At 46.0% G+C, this 18,940-nt stretch overlaps 1 protein-coding gene and 1 long non-coding RNA gene across 10 annotated transcripts in view; one reads left to right on the top strand and one right to left on the bottom strand.

Moving 5' to 3' along the window:
- Window positions 1-13,144, bottom strand: part of Gm32682 — a 29,490-nt gene extending 16,346 nt beyond the window's left edge. Inside the window, exon 1 of the long non-coding RNA XR_379792.2 lies at window positions 13,065-13,144. This is a non-coding gene — a long non-coding RNA (predicted gene, 32682). The remainder of the gene's footprint in view (window positions 1-13,064) is intronic.
- Tmem108 (transmembrane protein 108) overlaps window positions 1-18,940 on the top strand; it is a 278,965-nt gene that overhangs the window by 175,399 nt on the left and 84,626 nt on the right. The window lies entirely within an intron of this gene.

The following is an 18,940-nucleotide window of genomic DNA, read 5'->3' as shown; positions in this document are numbered from 1 at the left end:
CTCATTCATGGCTTGGGTGTCAGCCCGATGGTCATCAGGATAAAGGGGTCAGAAAGGTTTTAGGTCTAAAGCTCCCCATTAGTTACTCATGGTGCTTGCCCCTGATTGAATTTATAATGAAAGGGATTAGTAAACTTTTGGAGAGCTCAGTGTGGCTGGCTCTAACAGTGTCTGTGATCCTAGGGAAGTCAGAACAAAGGGGCAGTGAGAAATCATAAGGAGAAATGGGATCTCTCTCTCTCTCTCTCTGACTATGGAAACTGTTTCATTCGTTCATTTACTCATCAAATCTGTACTAGTTTCTGGATCTCTATGGACATTGGTCCTGTCTCTAACAGATGCAGTGGCCCTTTAATAAGCCCTTTCTGTGTGGCTTGCACAGGAATAATCCAGACCGTTTTCCTACTGTGTTCCAGAATACACGGTAGACACCGCCTCTCTTTGCACATCTACTCCTGAGACTTGCTAGTATTGAGTGGCAGACTATTCCTGACTTCTGGGCATGTGTAGGCACTCTAGTCTTCCCTTTCCCGCGATCCAGGCTGCATCAACTAATCATTGCATATTGTCATTTTAAGAAAGAGTTAATTCCAATCAATGCTGATAGAGGATGGATGCCACAAATCAAGACACCACAGCAGCTTTCTTCAAGTGTCCTTCCAGACCCTTTTCTGTATCATAGCAGGTTTCCCATGGTGTCACAGCACCTGCTCCAGGCAGCCACATGCTCTACCAGCCTAGGTAGATACCTTAGAGCAGCTCAGTGCAGAAGCCAGCTTGGAAAAGCTTGACTTTACGGCTCGGATCCTGGCATGTCTGTGTTATGTTCCAGCCCTGCCTCAGATCCTACCCTGATCATCCATGGCATTAGAGTTTTTACATATCAAAGGCCAAGTTCTACAAATAGATGTCCTCTTCTTATTAGGTACTCCTCACCTCTCACATCTGAGTAACTAAAAAATCCTCTTCACTCCTCACCTCTCACATCTGAGTAACTAAAAAATCCCATCCAGGTTACTCTCCAGCCTTTATTCAATGTAGCCTCACATCCTCATTGTGGAATTCTGCTGCTGGTACCTTATGAGCTAAATGAGCAAGTGTTGTATCTATGGGCCTAATCCTCCCCCCCCCCACTCCTGCCCATATTTTTTTTCAAATGTCTTAAAATACTCACTTTTAATCTCAGACTTAATACAGTCTCGGTGGCCTTGGTGGAGCTCAGTTTCAGCATATTGCATCTGTTCTATATGCTGTCATGTTTTATTTAAGGGAAATTGTTATAAAGTGGGGTATGCACAAGCTTTGTAATTACTGTGGAGGGTGCCCTCCAGGCAGATTCTTCTTCCTGAACTGCATCCTTCTCATGATCTCCTCCCACTTTCATTTACAGAGCATCTGTGTACCAAGCATCACCATAGTAACAGAAAGATTGTTCAGACAAAAATGGGAGACAGACAGCACTGAGCTTGCAGCTTTACTGGTGAGCCCACCAATCAAGACACAGAATGTGAGGGAAGCGGGGAGTCCTGTCCGTAGTGTATCGGATGTCTATACTGATGACAGTAGTTATAGTATGAGTAGCTACCTGCCTGAGAAGTCGGGCTGGTACTTAGTAAGCCCCCACTGTGTGCCAGATCCTACTGGGTGCCAGGAATGCAGACAGAAGATTACAGTTGCCGCCTTCAAATAATTTGTGTTCTAGGATTTGTACCTTTTTGTGCAGAAAAGGTTATTCTGAAAAGAAAAAAAGAGTGACATAATTTTCAAATAGAATCCTCTTCTATCTGACATCTCTTTTGAGAGAATGTACTCTCAGGTTTTGAGAATAATGTGAAGTTTCTTCCTGAATACCATGCGGTGGGACAAAATGGTGAAATAAGCAGGGTTCAGGGGGTAGAGAGTTCTCTGCTGATGGAGGGTACAAGCAATGGTTTCTAACAAATTGTATACCAGTTGCTTTGTCCACCTGGGAAGATCCTGACCTGCTGGGGTTGCCCAGCTAAAGGAGCGAGCATAGGAGTTCCAAGTCCTGGGTAGCCCGTGATAAAGCTGGATGTGCTCAGGGCTTCTTGGAAGAGATCACCATGAAACTACAGTGGTAAATTAAAGGGAAGGAATCAGAGTGATGGGTAAGGAACTCACTCCTTCCATTTTCTCCACTAAGCAAGTAATGAGCAAGGAGCTTTCATGTCATGGGATACAAAGTTACTGCTTAAGTATGTGCCATAGGATACAAAGTTACTGCTTAACTATGTAACAATGTGCCATAAGATACAAAGTTACTGCTTAAATGTGTGTCATAGGATACAAAGTTACTGCTTAAATATGCTCCACTGTTAGCTCTGCTTGGAGCTCTTTGTTTTTATCCTATGCTAATTACAGCAAGAGCAGGGTGAGTCGCTCCAGGACTTGGAGAATCTGGACTTGTAAGTTTAACAACAAAATTGATTCTCCCTGTCTGTAAGCACCGCCTTCTTGCTCCTTGACCACTGGATAGGCAAAAGGAAGCATTCAGAAGTAAGGAACGGCCAGTCTGATGGTGCTAGAGTCTAAAGGGTTGGATTGGTTTTTAATTTGTCATTCCTCCCAGCCCCAAGAAAGGTGAGATTTTAAATAATCAAGTAGTCCAGAATTCTCAGTAGAAGAATGGGGATAAAATCAATACCACCCACACCAGGAATTAAGTCTTCAAACAACACTGAGCACAGTTAGAGGGAAGTCAGTCTGTCCTGCTGTCTGTCTCTAGATCACACACAGCACCTGCCAGAGTGTGTGTGATGGGAGATCCGCTGCAGAAGGCATATCCAATTTATTCTTTTCTTCCTTGCCTCTCTCAGGTCTAAGACAAAACTATTTTGGAGCTGTTATTTGTTTTGTCCACGGGATGGTTCATTTCTCATTCCACAAAGAGGGTAATAGGTGTGTATCTCAGAGGAGAATCATGGATCTGAAGTGAGACATTCGCGGAGTTGGATGTTCTCCCTTGGTGAAGCAGAGAATAGCCTTCTCTCCATAGGCTGCCCTTTGAGCTGTCTCCCCGTTGGTCTGCATTCCCTCGGCCATCCACACACTCTCACCTATAGTGAGCGTGAGCAGAAACCACCTTTGTAGCAGCTTGTCTGGTTAGACATTCATTCTACAGACTGGGAACTATGATTTCCCTAGCAGGAAGCAAGCCAGCTTAGGACTAAACTTTTGTCCACAAGTGACCCAACCATTTTCTGACAGAGATAACACCATTCCTTCTGCAGCGTGCCATTATATTCTGTTCCTTTCAGAGATAAATTCATCACAAAAAAGGAAGTGGTGACCTTCAAAGGGCCTCTCCTTGTCTCTTTGAATCATCTGTGACATAGGTCTAGACTGGTGAGAAAAGATGAGATGACAGGTTTTCAGAGAGCCTACTACAGACAGACTAGGGCCAGATGGTCATCCACAAAGCAAGCAGAGAGGAAGTTACAATTGTTGAGGGTGGGTAAGGTGATTGGATAGGATATGTGTGATTAAGTGCAGATGTGTCCACACAGCAGGACAGTAAAAGCACGGGGCTATGGAGAGTCCAGGGACACATCCCTGCTGTAGCTTTCCAAAGGTCACAAATGCTTCCTCCTAAGACCCACCACAGCTACCAGCATAGCCAGCCATGGCTATGCACCAGCAGCAGCAACCAAGATGCTGCAATGGGAGCTACAGTTGCTTCATGGCTGCTTGTTCTCCATCCCTATCTTCATGCCCTGCTCTGCCACAATGGAAACAGGGCAGTGTCCTCTCACTTCCCCTTCCAGATCTCCCACAGCCTAAATGCACATGACCACCTGAGAAATGGAACCCTAAGCTTTCTAGTCGTTCTGTCTAGAAGGACAGAGATTGAAGCTGGAGAAACCCAGTTTTCGTTATTTACCACAGCTGGAAAGGAACTGGCCAGTGCCGGCCACAGTCTGTGTATGTGACTCATCGTGGTGCTGGATAATGGGACATTCGGCAGCATCACCCTGCTCTCCAAGCTTCTGGTTCTTTGAGGCTCTGTTTACCAGTTGGTCTGGAATGACACCAAAAAGACCACACTGAAAGGAGCTGCTTTCCAGCCTGGGTCTCAGAGCTCACAGTTAGCTAACATCGCTGCCAAAGTCGGAGCACGAGCTGTGAACAGGTTGCCCTTGGGATATTCAGGTTTACTTCGGAGTGTCCCTATTACCCAGAGCAGTCTTTTTTTTTTCTTTATTACTAGTTCATAACTGATAGGATTGTGCTGGCCAACATGGTATCCACTAGATATATACAATTATTCAAATTAGATTAGATTTCAAAAATTTTAAGTAAAATTTACATTGCCCTATGGCATCTGGTTGTCTTGTGGCCACCATTTTGGGCAGTGCTTCTATAATGATTTCTGTCACTGATGTAAATTTTACTGGTTAAAATTATCTTAGTGGGTTTTTTTTTTCTGATTCCTTGATAAAACACCCTGATTTAAGGAAATAAAAGATTTGTTTTAGGTCATAGTTCATTATATAGTCCATTATAGGAAAGTCAAGACAGCAAGAACCTGAAGCAGCTAGTAACGTTAAATCCACAGTCGAGAGTAGAAAACAATGAATTAGTATGTGCTAGTGTTGGCTCGATTTACCCAGCCAAGAGGATGGCGCCACCCACAGTGAACAGGTCTTCTTACTTCAGTTAACATAATCAAGACAATACCCATTGACAGTCCCACAGGCCAACGTAATCTAGACAATACCTCACTGAAACCCCTTTCCAGATGATTCTCAATTGTGTCAAGCTGACATTTGAAACTAACCCCCACAGACACAAATACGTCTTTATGCATGAGAAGTCGCAGGGATCTTCGTAACTGTACCACCTTCGTAGGTTTTCTGAACTGTTGACAGCGTACTGTTTTTAAATCCCGATCTTCTTGCGATCTGTTCCTGTTGCGGACTTTTCTGTGACTCCCAAAGTTGTCCTTTGAGTGTGATAAGGTACACCAAGAGTAAGTCAGGAGCTTTTTAAACATCATCTGATGACTTTTAATCAAATACGTAGTCTACCTAAGGGAGCCGATTAGCTCAAAGCGGCTAAGAATCACAGCAGCCAGACAGAGGCAAGCAGGATCCTTTGATGACGTGTTCATTTTACAATTCACTCTTCCCAGACAGCTTTCTGTTCCTGCCTCTGACATTCCGTCTTTGATGTTCCACCTTGAAGCTATGGAATATTTCATTTTTAAAAACTGCTCTTGATGAATATGTCCTCGGTGTGCCCTTGGCAGCTTACTAGCTCGAGCAGAAGTATGCCCGCCTTATACGGTAGGCCCTGGACACATGCAATTACCTAATTAGGACTACAAAAAGTTTAAGGTAAAGAGTTTGAGGACCACAGAGTGAGACCATATCTCAAACAAATAAATGAAAATTGTCCTTGAACTCCCCGCTGTGGCTGACAGACAGCGTGTCCATGTCCGGGGACTGGGGGTGGTGGCAGCGGCACTCGCTGGTGCATGAGACTCAAGTGTTATTCCACGGGCTGAGGCTACAGTGCAGGGATTCAGAGTCCTGTCTACAAGAACCACTGCGACACAGTGGTCTCTCATTTACAGCATACCTCTCTCTTCCCATCTCTGTCTGCTGTCCTTGGCAAGCAGAGAGGTTCGGCCAAGAGTACCTCAGATGTAGGCTGCCAAGTAAGAGTCTGGGTAGGGAGGCATCTGAGGAGGAGCTTCTGAAGAGAGCCTGGCAATGGACCATCTGTGCTGCTTGCCCTCCTGATTGTCTATAGGGCAGATGACAGGGAGACTGCACACTGGATCACTGAGCTTGTCATAGGAACACCTTCTCCAGGCTAGAATTAATACCGTGGGTGTCTGTGAGATAGGGTCTAGCCATGGAGCTCGGACAGGCCTTGAACTCTTGGTCCTTCCTAAATGCTAGGATTATAGGTATGTCCCAGAGATCTCGCTTAAGATTTAGCACTGTGGTTTGTGCTTCAGATTGAGGGAGGGAGGAGGGGAAGAAGAGGGGAGAGGAAGAGAAAGGCTATCTCTGACTGTCTGTCTATTTATCTGTTGTCTGTCTGTCTGTCTGTCTGTGTATGTACACATGCATGCTGGTGACCCCAGAGGCCAGAAGAGGGCATCAGGTCGCATGGAGCTGGAGTTACAGGAGGTTGTGAGCCACCTGATATAGGTGTTCGGCACGGAGCTGAAGTCCTTTGAGAGCAGCAAAGGCTCTTAGCCACTGAGCCATCTCCCCAGCCCCTTAGCTGTTTTTAGAAGTAGCTGCATGTGAAATATATCTGCACTTTCAAAAAAAAAAGCATGAAAGATATAAATCATTATATCGTTTGTTGTCTTTCTATAAACACCTATAAAATACAAGCCTCTTAAAACTCAGGACTAGGAGGGAAAAAAGCATGATCATTACTAATCGTTATGTGTGCACTCTCGTATAGAAGGAACACAGTCTGTTCAGATATGTTTTACCTTAACTCCAAGGACGTGCTAATAAATATTCATTACAGTCATTCCCCGAGCCTAGATTTTCTGGTATGATGTTCTCTCTCTCTCAGGCAACCTCGTCATCACGTGTGTGCGAGCCCATGCATGAGATGGGGCTGATCTTGTGAGCAGGATATTTTTAAACGTCCACAAGAGATTATTCTGCAGTGCTGTCCTGACTAAGAGGCCCTGGAGTGAGTTTAGAAGTGAGTGCTATAAACAAAAACTAGACATGAGGCTGGGAAAGGCCCTGGGCTCTGGCCAACCTGGATGAGTTGGTGGGTTGAGCAGGCAGCAGCAGGTCTTTCCAAAGCATCCAGGATACAGGACAGGTTGCTGCACTCCATGATCCCAGAGCAGCTGCCTTCATTCATTCCTTCATCCGGCACACAGTGACACCTGCTGTGCCCTAGGTACCATGACTGGTGGGAGGATGCCAAGCAGCTCTCCCTCCCACCTGTGGAGAGCACAGAGCCTGGTGGACCAATCGGCACTAGATATTATAATAAACAGGGGGACAGGAGTGTGGGCAGCACAGGGCGGCAACCTGTGGAAGTGGCATGTGGCCAGACTTTGAGAGTGGAGGCCATTAAAGGCTCCCCAGGGAAATTGAATGGAAGGCAGATTCTAGAAGGATAATGAATAGGACTGTACATCCTAGCAGTCAACACTGTGACCAGGCTCTGTGTACAAGGCAGGCCCATTGTTGCTGTATAACAAAGCACCCCAAAACTAAGCGCCTTAAGGCACTATACATCCTACTCCCTCAAGGGTCAGGAACTCAGGGACGCCTTAGCCTGATGGCCCTAATTCAACATCTCACACACAGCAGCAGTTGAGGTGTCAGTAATGCCTGCCATTCCCAGAAGGCTTGATACCAGCTAGAGGGTCTACTTCTAGAATATCTCATTGGCCTGGCCATTGGCAGGAGGCCTTGGTTCCATACCTTGGTGGTCTCTTCCTAGGCACACCCACATGACAACTGGCTTCCCGTAGAGTCTATGATCCAGGAGGTAGCAATGTGAAAGAAAGCCCATATATCGTATCACCTCGTTTACGAGTTCTACAGAATCTACTAGCTACATCAATCAGCCCTTTTCAGTAGAGGAGGGGGACTATAAACGGAAGAGGAACACAGATTGTTAAGGAGACATGGAAGCTGGGTACCACACAAGGATATAAAGTTTAAAGTGGGCAGAGGAATCTGGGCAGTTGCAGAGCCCAGTTGTGATGGAACCTAGTGTCCGAGTGTGGGATCTTGGGCTTCAGCTATGCGTATGGGGCCATTGCAGCAGTAGGAAGGGAATCTGTAGTGGCAGATCTGGGCAGGATAGGGATCGGGCTTGGAAACGGAAGCTGAATGTCCAGCAGGTGATGTGAGCCTACCTCAAGCTGGTCGTACAAACACAGACCATGGCTGCTCAGGGCGGTTCTCAGACAGTAACTCTGGCATTGTCTGGGAGCTCACAGGTGTGCAGAATCCCAATGGTGCTAAACCAAATCTCATTTCTGTGGACCTGAATGATCGAGAAATGCTATTGTGAAGTCTGCAGTGGATGTGGTGGTGAATGTGGGAGCTGGGGAATCCAGAAGCTGAGGCTGACTCCTGAGTCAGACTTCCTCCACTTCAGAACTGGAAGAGAGCCTGAAAACATTTTTCCTTGAATCTACAGAATGGATCCCAAGAGCTTTGGGCACTTGTACACTGTTACTAATGATGTGGAATGACTTTATAACAAGACCTCCTTTTTTTATTATGAATTATAACCATGGAAACAAATGTTGCCCATGAGGGAAATCTACTGGATACTACCACCCTACTGTGAAGATGGATAGGACTGTACAAACGGCTTGTTTGTTTCATCTCAGAACCTAAATAACAGGGCACTTGAGTTTCCAGAATGGAGCCTTGAAGAACCCAATAGGAGCATAGAGGAGTTAGAAAACTGCAATTCCAAGTGACCTTCCCAAGCATTATCTTCTCTGGAGTCAGATGTGGGACTAATTAGCTCCTGGGGCGCTCACAGCACATGTCTGCCAGGAAATCCATTATTTGTGCTATGGCCAATAGGAGACCCGTCCAGGGGTTTTTGCACTTTGGTACAATCACATTGTGTGATGTCCTCTTGGTCTGCCGGATGGTGAGTGCCATCTGTCATGTTTCAAGGGTCAGTTTTCACCTCGCTCCCCAGTATGCAGTTAGGAAAATTATATAAAATGATTGTGGATCTCAGAACTTAGCTAAGCCAATTCCACAAAGAAAAAGATAGGGAAAAAAAAAAAGAAAAGAGAAAGGGGAGGATGGGAGAAAGATAGAAAGGAAGGAAGGAAGGAAGGAAGGAAGGAAGGAAGGAAGGGCAGAAGGGCTCAACCCCAAAACATTAAGAAGCCTGGCACAGTGAGCTTGTTTTGTATATAGAGAAGGCAGGGGTTCCTCCTGACATCTTGGACTGCTTCTGTGGTACTGATTTAAGACCTAGCAGAGCCCAGGTGTCATTCCCCAGCCTTGGGCTGCTTTCTCTGCTGCTAAAGGAGCGATACTTTGTATAAACTCACCAAAGAACACTGGGTGGTGGGCTCCAGGGGCTGCTGGAGACTAAGTGGCTTCAGTGGGGTATATCCAGGGGAGGAAGAACTGAGGGAAATGGGTCTTTCTCCTTCCTGGGTCTCCTCCACAGTCCGTGTTCCAGTCCCAGATGGTTTGATTGTCAGTGTGCCACTGCTCGGATATGGAGCCGTTTGGGGTTGGCTTCTACTGTAAGTTGAAAGTATCCACTACCGCTCTGCATGCTTGGTTACCATCCATGCTGGGCACATCCCTGACCAGCAAATTCGGGGCTTTAGGGACAATTACTCAGCCTTCAGTGGTCAGTCTCTGAGATGCCTGTGTCATTATAAATGACTTCTCTGGGCTTTTGAAGACGCTGTAGTTGAATGGACAAAGGTTTTATCCCATGGTATAGTAAACGTCCTAGATTTCAAGTACTCCCAAGTCCGCACTCCGTCACACTCTCAGGAGTGCTGAAGATAACCTTCCCTATCTTTGCATGGAAATGAGTTCATAAGGCAAAGGATGTTGAGTCACAGCTGAGTATAATAGAAGGTAAACTTGTAGTCTCTTCCTCTTCACGTTAGCTTAGTGTGCACTGTACATATTGAGTATAACAAAACACGCTTATTAGGAACTTACAGTTGAGTCAAAGGGGAACTATTTTAAGGAGGAAGGGAGTGAGTAGGAGGGATGAGGGGGAACAAGAGGGTGGGATGGGGAAGAGAAAAGGAGGCCCTGTGATACCCCAGCATCACGGGTCCTCTCCCATGATTTTTTTAAAGACATCACACTATTGAGGGGAAGGGATTTGGTGAACGCATGACAACAGTGTATAATGAGCGTGACTGTGAACAAGTACAGTAACATGTGGCTTGGAAGAAGGCCCTAAGGAAACCCAGTATGTGTGTGTCAACTTTAAAAATTCTCTAAATAATAATAATAATAATTTTACTTCTGAAAACATTCTTTGAGGGACCAAGCAGATGGCTCAGTGGGTAAGACCACTCCCCACAATTCTAGAAGACCTGAGTTCTGTTTCCAATACCCTCTCCAGGCAGCTCACAACTGCCTGTAACTTCAGAGGATCTGATGCCCTCTTCTGGCCGCTACAGGCACCTGCACACATTTAGCACACACGCATATATGCACAGACATACACCCATGTGTGTAACACAAAAAAAAATAATAAAAAGAAATTTTGCAAGATTTTCGTTGCGAGTCAAGAGAATCAGATATCCAAGAATTCACTATCAGTCCCCACCCCAGACCAGCTTCCAGGCCCTACTAGCCTGCTCAGTTCTACCTCGTGTTAGGGATCACTGTATAGAGGGTGATGTAATTCCTTCATCTTCCCTCCAGGAAGCATAAGCCCTGAGTCATCCATGTGCACTGCTATGTCCCTTGTTCCTACAGAGTATCTGTGGTAGGCACTCCATGCATACTACTAAAATAGACACAAGAACTCAAAACCTGCTTAGAAGTAAAGATATCAAGATTCCAAGTTAGTAAGTTGTACGCACAATCAGTAGGGACAGCGTTCCATCTTTTGCCTTTCCTACCCTTCCTGTCCCTTTTGGCTGCTGAAGCTGAGGTAGAGTGTGGGATTATTAGTCCCATTTACAGAAGGTATTTTCTGAGTTCTGTCCAGAATTAGATGGTATTTTGAGCATCTTCCATGTTTGAAATGGTCTCAACAGTCAGAAGTAGCTATGACATGGTTTTCTTGATTGTGAAGGCCAATTTCTGATGCAGGGTTTACTCCCTGATTCTTACTAAACTGTCTATTTGAAGAACGTTGCCCCCGCAACACATATATCGCCGTTTGTACTCCCAAGTCAGCATCCTGCTGTGTCAGGAAAGGGGTCATGAGCTTAGCCCAAGCTCTTTGCTGCAGCCTAGGCAGGGGGACTCCTGGTAACTAATTGTCAGACCTCTGAAGTTCTGATGCTATCCTTTTAATGGAATCACTACTTTGACCTATGAACCATTCCTGGCTTTTTGACTCTTTGAGTTTTACCACTCTGGTTACTTTAGATGACCAAAGAGTTATCTTGAGGAGCCCCAAGCCTTACTTCACCATCTGACCAGTCTTGCTCTGCACTCTGTCTGCCCAGATCCCTTGCCATCCCAAGGGGCCACAGACAGTTGCAGAAAACAGGCAGAATTGAGTCACTGATTGAAGGAGTAGGTGGATATTTTTACTCTAAGAATGTTGGGATCCCCCAAGACAGGAAAGTGAAATGGGAGTTTATCTGGAGGCAGGAAGGGAGCCACTGTGGGACAGGGCATGGGGAAAGGCAGTGGGGAAGGGATGGATTAGCATACATAGAATAATGCATATGTGTGAAAAAAAATCACATAATGAAACTCATTTCTGTATACTAACTCAAAATTAATTTTTAAATGGAAAAAAAAATGAATACCCTAGAAGGCAAAGAATCAGGAGACAGTAAGGGGAACCAAAGAAATGGTCAGGCTTGAGAACTCTGTGAAAGCAAGTTGTCTGCAGAGTTGAATTAGCCACATCATACTGTCATTAGGAAATATTGATTTTACCTTTTTTGCCCACTGACTACTGTGTTCAAACCTTTCTTACAAGACCCACAAACATTTCTATTAGCAGCCCTGTCATTTATTCAATAGGAAAAATTTAAACCCCATGTTGCAAACGTAGTTGCTTGGAAATAATCTCCAGAGAAAATTGCAAACGGTCTTTCTGCCCATTAGCCACTGCTCACCGGAGAGAAGGGGGGAAGAGCAGGAATTAATGTGACGGTTCAGCTGGCTTTCACTAGCCAGAGAGTTCAGGAAGTGTCTCATTTGCAGAGAGGAGGAGATTAACAGGCTCCTCTGACCCCCAGGGAGCCAGAGTGCACAAAGCTTGGTGTGACAGTTACAGATGGTCCTGAGCCAGCCCCTCCAAATTGTCCTCTCCCTTTCCAGTCAAGGCAGCCTACTCCTGCCCAGGTGCATTCCTGCTTCTGAGTCTCCCCTGCTGTGAAGCTCTGTGCTGAGCACTTGAGTGAGCTGGAAAGAATCCTAAGACTTGCTGTTTTCAAAGACTTCAGAAGCTTGGCAAACAGTCACAGCCATTGTTAAAATCAGATCATCTAGAAACTCCGTCCTGAGGTCCAGGACTGATCATCAAAAGCAAAGGATTTAACATCTGAACTCAGTTTCCCCGAAGACCTTTCAGACCCCAGATTATCATCTATAACACCAAACAGACTAGTCTCTCCCCTGGAGTGTTTTCTGTCTTAATTAGACACCTAATTAGTGTCTAATACTTAGGGCACTGGAGAGGCATGCTGGGTAACTAACTCTGATCTAGCTTTGCAAGAACATCAGACTTTTTTTTTTTTTTCTAAAGGAGACTTGCTATGTCTATCCAGTTTGGGGGTCAGGGGGAGTTGTAATAATTAGTGCTTTCTTTTTTCATATCAAATAGATACAATGTCACCACCAAACCCATCCAGTACCTTCCCTCTTTTTCCTGGCCCTGGATTTACCAGTATGTGAACAGGAGAAGGGGTGGGAGGTGCTCTCTGCCAAGGAGTCCGATCCTAGGCTCCAGAGCCTCTCCTGCACCCCTGAATCTGAATGACTCTTAGGAGAATGCAAACCCTACACTGGGCTTTCACTTTTTACCAAATGGACCATGTTAGACTCAGGTCGGAGGAGTGTACATGGGGGCTAGAGGACAGCCTAAGGATTGCTCCTGAGGAGTGGCCTACCGCCTTGTTCTTAGAGATAAGGTCTCGCACTCAACCCTGAGCTTGCTGGAGAACATCCTACCGATGCTTTGGACCCTTGTATCACTTTCTGACAGTGCCATACACACCCAAGCTCCCCTGAGCGGTGCTTTTCCCATCCCTTGCTCATGTCTAGGAGGGCTGTTGAAGAAGGAGCCCACCTCAAAGTCTGCCTGAAATCCGGTGCTCTGAACCGGCTCAGAGATAACGCACAGAAATCATTCACAATGAATGATTAATCTTCTTGACTTGCTTCTCTGATTCTTACCTTAATGTGCCATAGATCATTGATTCCAAGGCGGTCCTTGATTTTTTTTTTCTGCTTCTATTAGCAAGAATCATGAACACTGTGTTAGACTCCAGTCTTAGAAGTCGTGGTGGCTCATGGAGAGAGGAAATGGAAAAATCAGTAAGCCAGGAGTCAGACAACAACCCTGGGTTAATACCCAGCTGCCCACGTACCTCAGACAGGTTCGCACACAGCTTCCCCAGCCCGGAAGTAAAGGCTTCGGTTAGATATTTTCCAAAGCAACGAAATGAGAATCACAAATATAATTTTAAAATTTCTAATACTCACATCAAAAATGAGCTAAAGCAGGTGAACTTAAGTTTAGCAACTTATTGGGCTCAACGTATAGAAACCATTAACAAGTAACTAGCTAGTTCATATTATTTTCTCATTGTAAGTTACATCAAATGTATATTTTATACTTACCACACATCCAACATGCAGAGTGGGCACATCTCAAGGATTCAATGTGGCCACTTTTGGATCACACCTATCCTACTGGCCAGGAGAACCATAATTTGATTTCTGGCTGTTGGTTTTTTTTCTTCCATGCTCTCTTATTTGAAACTCACAAGGTCAGATGTGTAATTCAGAACTTTTCATATTTGAAAAGCAAATGCAGTATTTACATATTATGTGAGCGCTCCCCCCCATGGGGTAGGTTCTGAAACAGCACTCTGTGGTCAAACAAATATTTTTATAGCAAGAAGTATGACAATATACACAAAGCAAAGTAAATGAGGTAATAGTACCACATAGGCTGGCTGCCGCTGCCTAATGACTTACAGAAAACTCACACTGTTTTGTTTTGCTTTTGTTTTTGCTTGAAGAATATTGCCTCTTAAAATTTACAAATAAAGCACTGCAGGTCTGTACCATGAACGTTGTATGGGTTCAGCTTTGGGATATAATTAGGTATTTTAGCAAAAAAAAAAATTGGCCCAGCGTTTATACAACCGTGCAGTTGTACATCAGTTCATGGTGGGCGTGACATTGTGCCTTCTCCCTCATTTTGAACCTGAGCAGTCATAGCAGCTGAAAGTTGATCCAAGGAATCAGACTTCCCGTTACCAGCTGAGACACAGGATGCCAGTTCACTAGAAGTAGAAATGTAATATCCGTTTTCCCCATTCGCGTATGACCTCGGTAAAGTAACCAAGCATTCAGCTACGCCTTGGTGTCCTTGACGGGCTCTCTTGGGTGACTCTTCCGTGTCAAAAACTGTTTGGCCAGAAGGACATGGCTTCCTGCAGGGCTCGAAGAGGAGAAATGGAAGGAAGGTCTTTGCTGTCGTTCTATATCAGGTCTGCTCAGGACGGTACAGAGCAGGCTCGGTGGTTAAGGAGAAGGAAACATGGACTCTTTCATTCCAGTCTCCACACAGTAATGACAGGGAATTCAGCCCGCATGTGGCATCCACAGTCCTCACATAGGGTGGGTCACTGCGGGGGGTACTTTAATGAGCCAAGGGTGACATCCTCCAGTGCCCTAAAGCCCATAGGAATTGTTGTCAGATCATGAGCCACTAACCAGCCATACAGCCTCTGATTTGGAAGCTTTGGAACCTCACCAAGGAGTCCAGAAAGAAAGCCAGTGAGTGTAACCTGGTGGTGATGATCGGTTTTCACGGACGAGGGTTGGAAGTGCTGTGTGTTTGTTGACAGCACAGCTCCTTCTCCAAATGACTCAGAAATTAAGAGGTACCTAGAGGAAGTGCTCTTTTCCAAACCATCTGGCCCATCCAGATGAACCTACATCTGTAGCGGGCTTCAGCTGTTCTGAGCTGCAGCCTTCCCAGCATCCCCTGCTGTGCTCAGACACAGAGCATCTCAGCGTCACCAGAAGCTGGCCCACATGTGCCAGTCTAAGAAGGGAACAGCACCGTGGCCACTCATTCCACAGGATCCCAAGGACTTCTGTGACAGCCTGAATGCTTCAATGGTTTGTGAGATGCTGGTCCAGCAGCCTGGCAACCATCCCCGATTAAAGGAGATTAAGAGGGCATAGCGAGCCCGGGCACCATGTTAGCCTTGAACCCTGGTTCAGGGAATAAGTTTCTGGAATGCCTATTACAGACACAGCTGGTGGGATAGAGAACATTCCAAAGATTGGAAATGCTGCGCTTGTAAATCTTTCTGAGCTTGGAGGTACACGCCCTTAATCCCAGCACTTAGGAGACAGAGTCAGTCAGATCTCTGAGTCTGAGGCCAGCCTGGTCTACAGAGTAAGTTCCAGGATGGATAGCCAGGGAACACAGAGAATCTCTCAATCTCTCTCTCTCTCTCTCTCTCTCTCTCTCTCTAAACAACAAAATTCTCGACCATCATTGTACTGTGTGATAATATAAGAAAACACCATTTTGCCAACTTCAGCGTGAAAGGTTACCTTTATAATCATAATGCTTCAGGGGAAAAAAAAGCTGTACCTCAGCGAACACATAAATGGGACAGAGTTATCTCTTCATAAACATGTGAAAGGGGCACAGAAGTTATTTCAACTTTTTTTCTGGAAGAAATTTTTAATTTAAAAAAAGAGGAGAAAAGGATAGTGGCCTGACAGCATCCCAAACCAGACGTTCCAGAGGTTCAGCCATAGGGACCAGGAGGATCCATGCCACCTCCCCAAGTCAGGGCGGGGCCCGAGGTCACTGTCAGCCTCTCAGGCACAGGCTTTACTGACTCCTTTCCAGGCTGTGGGATTTAGTGAGCATTTCTTTCTCCATAAGAGTCTTTCAGCTGAGCCTCACTTCCGTCATCCTGACCATGGAGTACTGTCACCTCACCTTCCTGATAGGACCGGTGCCGCTTGCAAAGCACTAGACTAAAGCCGTATTAACTCCCCCCCCCATCAAAAGTATTTATGTTTCCATGGAAACACTACACTACAGCTTGCTGGCCCAAGGGGCCTTTGTTTTCACTGGGCACAAGGAACCAAATAAACTGAACCTGAGGCTCAGGCTCTGCCCTCTCTGGAACCTTCTGATCTCAACGTGCCTTCCCCTCCCCTCCCAAACAAAGCCCAATCACGTAAGGACTCTGAGCAGCGTTCACAGGTAGGATTGGCTTCCCAGTGGGCATAATCGCTTCGGACCAAATCACGGCAGGCCCTTTGTAGTGTGCTTTGGAAAAATCATTTTCTTCCCCGGCCTGCCACACGGCACAAGAAGAAAGGTCAGGTTATCGGCTCAAAGGTTTGCAAAGGATGAAATGAAGCACGGGATTTTGATCTTAAAATGAATGATCTGGAAAGACATGTGAGGTACAAGTCGAGAGAAAAATCATCTGGGGCGGCGAGTGAACTGTAATGATGTGGGACTCAGATCAGAAGCCCTGGGTGAAAACACCTCTCCAAACCTGCCGGGTTATTCGTGAAATGGGAGCCCTGGTGCTTCATCCGGTCTGCAGACTGAACAAAATAGAAGGCCGTGGGTAAGCTGTGGGTAGTAAGACCATCTAATCAGAGAGTCCCTGGACTCGGGGTAGTTAAGCATTGACCTCCCTCCAGCCTGTAAGCAGAGTCTGTGTTTGAACCTCCTTCCTAGGTGAGTCAGACGCCTGTGAAGTCTGTGAAGTTCTGAGCTAAAGCAGCTCACCTGACTTGATTCCGAAAGCAGTACCTCTGAGAGGCCCAGCCACCTACTCAGAGCAGGGACCTCACAATGGCAGGTGAAGTGGTGTAACTGTTCCAGGTGTGGTCTGTTCAAGGTACTGACTGTGTCTTGCCTGCATCTGGTGCCCTAACCCAGCTTCTCCCCCAGGAGAGAGATCTGAGCACATGGGGGGGGGGATGGACTTGTCTGCAAATGGGTAACAGCTGTGCATTTGGGCATACCTGTTAGTCCTAGAATCTGGGTTGGTCTGAAAACCATGGCGTCCGTCATAAGAGCACAGTGGTCTTAATAGAATAAGTATAGGACTCAACCCAAGGTCAGCTGCAAGGAGGAACTGGCACAGTCTGCCCGTCACCCTTAGGTGCCAGAAGGAAAGGCTGTCGTGACCCCACCTGACCCTACATCCTTCTGTAAGACAACAGCGTTTAGTTGTCGGTTGTCTGCACCGACTGTAGGCTGAGTCTGAGTGTCAAAGGAAGGAGCTGAGGCGGCTGTTACCTGTGTTCCCAGCACTTAGCGCACTATCTAGGCCCACTAAAGTGTCTGTTGACTACGGGAACCAAGGAAGCCTTCCGCTGTGGAGCCTGATAGACATTAAGCACTCAGCACGTGCTTGCCGGCTGACTGCCTAGGACAAAGTGACTTTCCCATTAGGTACTTTTGGGCACAGAGCCTGTGAAACTGTTTCACACGAACATCAACAACAACATGATGGGTTGCACATATTAAAAATAAACTGTAAAGTCAACCTAGCATGTATAATCAGCAGGCTAGAGGCAGTGTTACCTCAGCTAGTCAAGTACTACTTGACCCTTAGGCTTATATATAAGTTATATTAAACCCAGGGTGAGGGTTAGGATTATGGAAGTGTTTTCTGATTAATGTAACATGGGGGAAGCCTTTTGAAATCGGTGCATAGATCCTGGAAGGACTTAGAGAGGAGCTGGTCATAGCAGCCAGGGGAAGATCCTACCCTCAAGAGTGGCAGGAGCAGGGGAGAAGGGTGCTGCCTTTTTAAAGGGAACAGGGAGAGTCACAGGTAAGACCCTGAGACAGTGGTAATGAAAGAGGGTAGCAAAAATCACAGGGTGAAAAGCAGGTCCCTGCGTGGATTGCCTGGTATACTTCTTTGTTCAGTCTTTTGTAAAAAAAAAAAAAAAAAAAAAAGAGTTTCTGCTCCGTGTGTTACTTTCCTGTGTTGATTAGTGACACGCCTGCACCCTGTGCACTTCTGTTTGTTTTCATAATCACAGGCTGTGGAGTCTTGGGGTGGGTTTCAAAGAGGAAGAGTGGGAATCAGCATCAGCCATTCATCCAACCTTCCGGTTTCTTCTTTCCCTTTGAGGATATAATGTGTGTGTGTGTGTGTGTGTGTGTGTGTGTGTGTGTGTGTGTATGTGTGTGTATGTGTGTGTATGTGTGTGTGTGTACATGTTCATGAGTGTGCATAGGTGCATAGAGGTCACAGGTCAGGATCAGGCATCTTCCTCAATCACTCTCCACCTTATCTTTTGAGATAGCATCTTTTACTGACCCTGGAGCCCACCAATTAGCTAGCCAGAGAACTCCAGAGACCCACCTGTCTTTGCTGCCCTAGCATTGGGAGTGTGGGTCTCTGCTGCCACACCTGGCTTACATAGATGCTGGGGACCCAGACTCAGGTCCTCATGCATGCTCAGCACTACCAGTAAGCACTGGGCAATCTCTCCAACCCTGAGTGTGTAACTTCTGGTCTTACAGGAGTAAACTGAGTGATGTCATTTAGCTCTTACAGTATAAAAACATTAAATGTAGTAGCTTAAAACAACCTTCATTGCCACGGGCCTTCTCGTAAGGGGCAGCCCCTCAGAATCAGCTCAGAACACACCCAGACACCAAGTTCTCAGCACAGAGGAGATGACTCTGGATCAGACAAAGGCAGACAGCAGCAGCACATGGGGTTTGTTGATATTGTTTTGTTTTGTTTTGTTTTGTTTTCAGGAATGGGTTCTTTAAGGAGAAAAAGGGAGAGTCTGGGCTAGGGTGAGTTGGTGGGACCTGATTGTGTAGATCAACCAGTATAGCCAAATAATGAATCTTGGTTGCTAGATCTTGGTGTTCAGTCTCAGGAAGGAGTCAGTGGCCAAGTAAACTAGACCTTGGGGGCTAGCTTTAGGAGTGCACTCTAAGGGTTTACCAAGGGAAAGGGCTACACCTGTCTGCCATGCGTAGGCCTGCTAGAGAGCGCCTCACTTCTGATTCAAGC

The sequence above is a fragment of the Mus musculus genome, chromosome 9 (assembly GCF_000001635.26).
Source record: "Mus musculus strain C57BL/6J chromosome 9, GRCm38.p6 C57BL/6J".
NCBI classification, from domain to species: Eukaryota; Metazoa; Chordata; class Mammalia; order Rodentia; family Muridae; genus Mus; species Mus musculus.
The sequence above is the reverse complement of the archived record's forward strand: the minus strand, read 5'-3'. Positions and strand labels throughout refer to the sequence as shown.